Raw genomic sequence first — 6000 nt, forward strand, 5'->3', positions numbered from 1 at the left:
AAAAAAAAAGAAATTTGCAAGGGGTTGGCCAGGCAGAAGAGAGGAGAAATAGCCCCAAGAATATCTATGATGGGAATAGAATGGGCATAACCTGACCACGAGTGACAGCCTTTCTGATTAAGGGAAGACAGCAGTTTTTCTGCTTCTAGTCTTCCAGGATTTATGTTGTCTTGTTCTAAACAGACTCTGAAAAGGGCACAAGTTCCTGTTTCCTGCTCTTTTTGCAAATTAAGAAGAATCTACAGTGCAATCCAGTGCAGGTGGGCTTGGTTTGGACTATGGCTTTATGGCTCCTTTAAGACTAATGTGGTTAGGGTTGATGTGTGGGAAAAAAGCTGTTCCTCACCCCCACATTCATTCTATGCTCACATGTACTCCAAATCATCCATAAAAGGTCTGAGACATAATCACTAAACTGGTCAAATATGAAAGGCAGTCTTTGAAAATTTTACTTACTCACACTGCCTGTGTGAGTCACCTTTCATTTTCAGCAGTAAGTAAAGCATTTTTTGGCTCTTGTTGTCACCACAGATGAAAATAGGGATGAATAGTTTTTCTGTAACTGTAAGACAAATTCTTCTTCTGTACTACTTTTCTCATGGCATTTTTGCGAGTCTGAAGACAAAGTGCTTTACCTGATCCATTTTTATTGTTTTGGGTTTTTTTTCAAAATCCATATACTTTCTAGACATGAAGAGTAACCAGTGCATATACAAAACCTCATCTTTTGATTTATCTGCAATTTTACTTTTCAGGATTTAATCAAATAATAATAATGATACCCAGCTAACTGGTGGAGAATTTTCCATGACTTCCCAGAACAGTGAATAATTGTCTAACTAGATGTTGCCCTCTGTTGTGTGTTCAGCTGTTGATGTCTAGCACTCCTCTCAATGGATACACTGGTAATGACCCAGTCTTAAACATCTTCTGTCACATTTAGGAAGGTGCCACAAAGATGAAGATTTTTTCTGTATTCCTGAAACTGATTGATAAACCAGGCCAGATTATAGCACTCCTTCTGAAGAAAGCAATTGGCAATAATTTTTGAAGCACTTCTAAGCAAGGAGCAAAAGCTTTCCAATCTTCTCACTGCTGTTCTTTATACACGCTAAACCTCTTGGGAATATCTGAAGCATTGCTAGAAGTAATTTTTATTTTCTTAGCCAACGTGAGTAAAAAGTTGCAGATGCTGAATGCAGTTTACGTTCTACTTAACTGTGCAATTGATTATGCTCACCTGGAGATGCAAACATGAACTTCTCAGGAATACTTTTGGGGAACAAGCTGCCAGTATAGCAAACAGTTGTCTTTCAGACCACCATTTCTCAAGAAAAGATAAACAAATTCTTAATTATTTTGGTTATTGTTTATGTAATTATTCTTGCAGTGTTTTCCATCTGTGCATGTTAAGTTCCCTTCAAATGACTTACCAATAGTCTAATTTGTTCCAGTGAACAAGATTCTTCAGGTCATTGGTTTCTGGTATTTTTTAATGCAATGATGGGAAATTCAAGTTCAAAGCACTCACAATCTCTTAAATGTTGCACTTAAAATGTACATGAGAAATAACTTTTAAATTGAGACCTACAACTGTTCCTCAGTACAGTACGATGTTGTGTTATACCTGAAGAGATTATTTGAGTACCTTAATAGAGTGTACATAGAAATTTCCCCTGTGTGTTTTTGCAGCTCCCTTGGAAGTTGTATGCCTTGCAGTCTCCAGTGTATTTATCACAGCATAAATATATTCATTGGGCCTGGTCCCCACAATGGCAGACACTGGACCATGTAATCCCTTCCTAATACACTCTCTGGCTGCCAACTTTTCCAGAATCAATTTCCCCTCCTTAGACTCACCAATCCTCATCTCAAAACTCAGTGCATTTGTAGGTTTAGCTTATACCAGAGGTCTGTTTTCAAAAGTCACTGTGTTCCGACTTTCTAGGCCATTTTCAGAATTACACTCCACCTTTCCTGAGATTTGCTAGTTCCTGCCCAATATGCATCTAGCTAGGAAAGTTTTTGTTATTTTTTTAATAGCTGAGGACTTGAATCACAAGAAAACTCAGCACCCTGGAGGACTGGAACAGGTTGGATAAAGGCATCTTTCTTTTTGTAAGTGTGACTTGGATTTGAAAAAGCTGAATCTTTGAACTCTGGCCCACTGCCTGCATTTCCTGGTAACTATAACAGACATGCACCATTTGTGAACAGCTCAGATATTTGGACGCCACTTACATACACAAGACTTGATCCAAAACCCACTACAGTCAATGGAAAGACTTTTGGTTGACTTCCATTCTCTCTGGACCAGGAATACTTCACAGGGCTAGAACATACACGCTGTCTTTTGCTGCTTTTTCTCCACGTAGTAGCACATCCATATTGCCTTTTCAAGTATTTTCCAAATAATGGTCCAAAACAAAGACCCAAGTGCCTCAGCACAAAGTTCCTTTCTTCATAGAAAAATTCGAAAGGGCATAAACAGCAACTGTGAGTCACCACACCCAAAACAGCAAATCAGTATGTAGCAAATGCTCAGTAAAGATAATACATCATCTGTAATGTGCAGAAAACAGACAGAAAAGCTTTGAAACAGGATTACCACTATGAAGGCATGAGTCTGTACAAAAGTTGATCCATTTATGAAAACACTGCAGCAATCAGAATTGCCAGGGAAATTAACAGGAGAATAATGTGGGACTCTACCCTAGAAGCCACAGACACAGCATTTTTTGTACATAAAAAATAAAACATTTCTGTCGATTTCTAGTGGAAGTCATTGATTGTTTTCACTGACAAAAATTATTGTTAGATATGTTATATGCCAAAATTGTAAAATAATCACAAGATGTTTCATCAAGCGTGACAATTGAGCTGAGCTCCTGAAAGAATAGGAAAATTTGGCCCACTGAAAACGTTGGGCTCTTTGCACAGCCTGTGAGCAAAATCTCTGGATCAGGGAAAATCTCTGCAAACTGTTATGAAAGGATCTTAATGTGTCTGAGAGAGGGAGCACAGGAACTTCTCTGCCTGAGGCTGCTGGGCTTGGATTTTTTGGAGAGTGGAAATCCTAGAGTTTCTGGGACACTGATGGGCTAATTGCAGGAATACAGCTGGTGCTGTGAAAAGCAGCAGTTTCCCTGCTGAGTCTCCATCCCATGGAATCACAGCAGTCTCACTGAGGTGGCACAAGTACCAGCATGTACATCCAGGGCCACCGCAGCAGCACAAGCAAAAATTAGAGGTTAATAGTAATAGAACAGATTCAATCTCCAAGGAGCACCTCAGGGCACCAGGTTCAGAGCAGGTGAACCTGCTGCCCTGCCTAGACATGTGGGCACTTGGAGCACTGGGGTCCAGGCACTGGACATGCAGCCACTTGTACCACTTGCCCTGTTGCTGCTCCCCACTGAGGAAGACCCAGCTCTCACTGCCACAAAGACATCAGAATGGTCTAAGTCCTTCTTGAGCCCAAGGTACTGCCATGAAAACCATCTGTTTATTGTGTCCTTGCTCTTGTGAGGCTGCTCCTGGGTTTGAAGGTAGGGCAAAGTGCTTTGATTCATTAATTTCCAAATGTTCTGGAGTAGTGTTATGGTTTAAATTACCCAAATTTGACTGTAAGGTTGAAGTAATTTAAATGTTCATCATAAATCTGAACACAACAAACCAAAGTTTTTCTTTGGGGATGCAAAAATAAGAATGGAAAATATAGAAATCCACCTGGTTTTCCAGTTGCAGGTAAACACTGAACAATCAAGGCCACTGACCAATCCAATCAATACTGGATTAGTGCCAAGGAGGACTCGAACAACCCATCAGAAAAGTTTAAATGACCAATAAAAGATCAGAAGACAAGATGTCTAGATATAGATCTATATCTAGACATAGATATATATAAAAGATAATGTTTGTTTTTCTTTCCAAACCATGTGTGAGAACCCAACATTCTTCAAGAACAGACTGTACTGGCACGGGCAGACAAAAAGCAATGGGAAAGACTGGTAAATCCCCCTTCAACCACATAAACAAACTTGTCTCTAGGCATGACATCACAATCCATAAAAGCCTCCAGTGCTAGGGTTTCATTCTGCTTCGAGTGTCATAAGCATTAATTTTAGACTTGAGTTGTTGAATAACCCTAGAGGGGAAAGGAAAATGAGCCATCAAGATTTCCTCTATTCGTCAAGTTCTGAAGGCAGCTTCCCACCAACTGACACTGTATTTCAGCCTTTTTCTTGAAGAGCAGAATAGCTAGAAAGAGCTATGAGGCATGGATTTCCCTCCTAGTAGGGAGGTGAGCTGCTGGTTTATATTCTGAAAGAACAGATGCTTTTGTTTGTTCACAGTATATTGACAGTAACAGAACCACGAGGGTCTGCTTAGACACATATAAACATACAATTCATCCCTTACTGAAAACATTTGTGTTTGTGATAATGTCTGGCAATAAAACAAGCCTCCACTGAAAGGCCCAAATCTACTTCTCTAGAAAGAACAATTTAGTGATAATGTCAAAATAATATGCTCCATCCGAACAATAATGTGCCACAAACTGACAAACCACTGAGAGACAGATGTCAGTGATCTGAAAAATTAACAAACAACTCCTTCAATGGACAAGAAGGTTCCCCCTTGGGCAAGTCACTGGTGTTCCAGGTAGTACTGGAGTCCATGCTCCAAAGTTTTGTCTGAGTGGCAGCTAATGGTTAATTTGAAAGCAGAGCATCTGAGTGAAGGGAAAGATTGGTCTTCAACTTCCTTCTCTTCCATTGCTTTCAGACCCTTATTAGGAAAGAGAACCAAATCAGACAAAAATGAGCTGAATCTATTATTGCCTAACTTTTAAAGTCTAAAAATAAAAGAGTTTCTTGTAAAAATCTCACTTCCCATGCTGTCTACAATTATCTATTTTGCAAGGTGCTGGGAAAAGGTTAAGAGCAGGAATTGGATGAGTACAGTCAGAAATCAGTTATTTTATGACCTACCAATTCCATTTCCCTTCATTGGTCCTAAGATGGCCCCTTCCCTAAAAGCTTTTCCATGGAATAAATCACCTCAATTTTGAATTCTACACAAAGCAGTTCAGAACTGCAGTTTTTCAAACCATGGTAGAAACTGGTGTTTGAAACAAAGCACACAGTTCTTTTGTGTGTGGGATCAGAGCAATGACATGCTGGATAACCTGGGGTGGGAAATTATGCAGTCCCAGGAACTGGGTCCATGGAGGACCCAGAAGAGATGCTTATAAGCCACGTCTCCACACATCTTCTACAAAAACTGCAGCCACTATTTAGTATTTTGTCATCTGTTTGCATAAAAATTTTGTCCTCTCTAAGGGTTCACTTCTGAAAATAAGCCTCTGTTTTAAATGCTTTGACAGTGACTACATAAATTTACATGACGCATTTCACAATCCTTGGAAAATTGCTTTGCTTATGATGGATACTCAACATTTCTTTGAGATAAGTTTGCAGTGGGAGCTGCGGGGGAAGGCTATACTGGCAAGACATCAAAATCTGAGGAAATCATAGAACACTGCTAATAACATCTTTGTACTTTACTTCAACAATTATTTTTACAGCATGAGGATTTGTGCCAGAAATACTATATACATTCATTTTATTGCACTTGCCCAAGTGTTTTATATGCAGGTATAATCCACTTTGCATCACAAGAATTAAGTAGGAGCCTATTACCGAATCATAGAATTAGAGAACTGTTGAGCCTGGAAGGAGCCTCTGGAGGTCTAATCTACCTAGAGCCAGTGGCCCAAGACTGTGTCCAGAGAGTTTTTGAATGTCTATCCAAGGATGGAGACTCCACATCATCTCTGGACAACCTGTGGCACTGCTTAGGCACTCAGTCAGTGAAAAAGGTTTCCCTGATTCTCACATGGAGCCTCCTGTGTTTCAGATTGTGCCCATTGCCTCTGCTCCTGTCACTGGATACCACTGGAAAGACCCTGGCTCTGTCTTCTTCTCTCCCTCCTTC

General features: G+C 40.0%; 1 long non-coding RNA gene across 2 annotated transcripts in view; it reads right to left on the reverse strand.

Moving 5' to 3' along the window:
- The window catches only part of LOC135296278 (uncharacterized), a 19462-nt gene extending 15475 nt beyond the window's left edge, over positions 1-3987 (reverse strand). Inside the window, exons 1-2 of one of the 2 annotated variants that reach the window (XR_010358342.1) lie at positions 3730-3987; positions 1241-1327 (exon numbers count right to left, since the gene is read on the reverse strand). This is a non-coding gene — a long non-coding RNA (uncharacterized LOC135296278). Of the gene's footprint in view, positions 1-1240; positions 1328-1433; positions 1449-3729 lie in introns of those variants that run through there. The other variant, XR_010358341.1, reaches the window with a different exon arrangement.
- Between the last annotated feature and the right edge of the window lie 2013 nt (positions 3988-6000).

Source organism: Passer domesticus, chromosome 3 (assembly GCF_036417665.1).
Source record: "Passer domesticus isolate bPasDom1 chromosome 3, bPasDom1.hap1, whole genome shotgun sequence".
Classification (NCBI taxonomy): domain Eukaryota; kingdom Metazoa; phylum Chordata; class Aves; order Passeriformes; family Passeridae; genus Passer; species Passer domesticus.